At 47.0% G+C, this 1,941-nt stretch overlaps 1 pseudogene; it reads right to left on the bottom strand.

Moving 5' to 3' along the window:
- Positions 1-338: 338 nt before the first annotated feature.
- Positions 339-1,738, bottom strand: LOC120375528 (annotated as a pseudogene).
- Positions 1,739-1,941: the final 203 nt, after the last annotated feature.

Here is a 1,941-nt window from a genome sequence, read left to right as displayed (position 1 = left end):
GTGATGCTCCCTGGTTCCTGATAGGAAGGGCACACTAGAATTACTCATGGGAGAATGGAGTTGATAGAAAGGATAAATGAGTCCACCTCAAAGAGGTCAAACTGCAAAATGCAAAAATAGGCCACTCACTCATCTGGACAAGCTGAGGGATATCGGTGCTTCAAACAGCTTGTAAACGTGGGAATCAGGAAAGTATTAAAGTAGTGATAGCCCTAGAGGTTTTTATGGTGTTGATCCCCCTTGCAGATTCTCTGATGGCTCACATGGTCTCAGTGGCAAGACAAGGTTTTCCCACACTCACTGCTTCCATTGGGTCGCATACCTGTGTGGATTCTGAGATGGGTAAGAAGGTGTGAGCTGTGATTGAAGGTTTTCCCACACTCACTGCATTTATAAGGTCTCTCACCGGTGTGGATTTTGTGATGTTTAGAAAGGCCTGAGCTGCTAGAGAAGCTTTTCCCACACTCATGACATTCATAGGGCCTCTTCCCTGTGTGGATTATCTGATGTTTAGAAAGGTCTGAGCTGGTAATAAAGCATTTCCCACACTCATGACATTCATAGGGCCTCTCCCCTGTGTGGATTCTCTGATGAACAGAAAAGGCTGAGCTGCTAGTGAAGCTTTTCCCACACTCACGGCATTCATAGGGCCTCTCCTGTGTGGATTCTCTGATGAACAGAAAAGGCTGAGCTGCAAGTGAAGGTTTTTCCACACTCACTGCAATAAAAGGGCCTCTCCCCTGTGTGGATTCTCTGATGTTTAGAAAGTCCTGAACTGCTAATGAAGCTTTTCCCACACTCACGGCATTCATAGGGCCTCTCCCCTGTGTGGATTCTCTGATGTTGAGAAAGGACTGATCTGTAAGTGAAGGTTTTCCCACACACACTGCAATCAAAGAGCCTCTCCCCTGTGTGGATTCTCTGATGAACAGAAATGGCTGAGCTGCAAGTGAAGGTTTTCCCACACTCACTGCAATCAAAGAGCCTTTCCCCTGTGTGGATTCTCTGATGAACAGAAAGGCCTGAACTCCGACTGAAGGTTTTCCCACACTCACGGCATTCATAGGGCCTCTCCCCTGTGTGGATTCTCTGATGAATAGAAAGGGCTGAGCTGCAAGTGAAGGTTTTTCCACACTCACTGCAATAAAAGGGCCTCTCCCCTGTGTGGATTCTCTGATGTTTAGAAAGGCCTGAGCTGCTATTGAAGCTTTTCCCACACTCACGGCATTCATAGGGCCTCTCCCCTGTGTGGATTCTCTGATGTTGAGAAAGGGCTGAGCTGCTAGAGAAGCTTTTCCCACACTCATGACATTCATAGGGCCTCTTCCCTGTGTGGATTCTCTGATGTTTAGAAAGGTCTGAGCTGGTAATAAAGCTTTTCCCACACTCACTGCAATCAAAGGGCCTCTCCCCTGTGTGGATTCTCTGATGAACAGAAAAGGATGAGCTGCAAGGGAAGGTTTTTCCACACTCACTGCAATAAAAGGGCCTCTCCTGTGTGGATTCTCCGATGTTGAGAAAGGGCTGATCTGTAATTGAAGGTTTTCCCACACTCACAGCATTCATAGGGCCTCTCCCCTGTGTGGATTCTCTGATGTTGAGAAAGGGCTGATCTGTAAGTGAAGGTTTTCCCACACTCACTGCATTCATAGGGCCTCTCCCCTGTGTGGATTCTCTGATGAACAGAAAGGGCTGAGCTGCAAGTGAAGGTTTTTCCACACTCACTGCATGTATTTTTCCTCTTCCCATGAGGACTTCCTGCTGTGTTGTGGTTTCCTTGACGCTTTTCTGAGTTCCCGACAGGAAATAAATTTACCCATTTTCTCCTCTGGCTGGTTTCCTTGCTCTCTTTCTGGTCTGTGCTGAATCTCACAGGATTTTCCCTGCTCATGACTCCAGGACACATTCCTTTTCAATCTTTGCGATAATTCTCTGTGTTTA

The sequence above is a fragment of the Mauremys reevesii genome, linkage group 12 (genome assembly GCF_016161935.1).
Source record: "Mauremys reevesii isolate NIE-2019 linkage group 12, ASM1616193v1, whole genome shotgun sequence".
In the NCBI taxonomy this organism is placed as follows: Eukaryota; Metazoa; Chordata; order Testudines; family Geoemydidae; genus Mauremys; species Mauremys reevesii.
The sequence above is the reverse complement of the archived record's forward strand: the minus strand, read 5'-3'. Positions and strand labels throughout refer to the sequence as shown.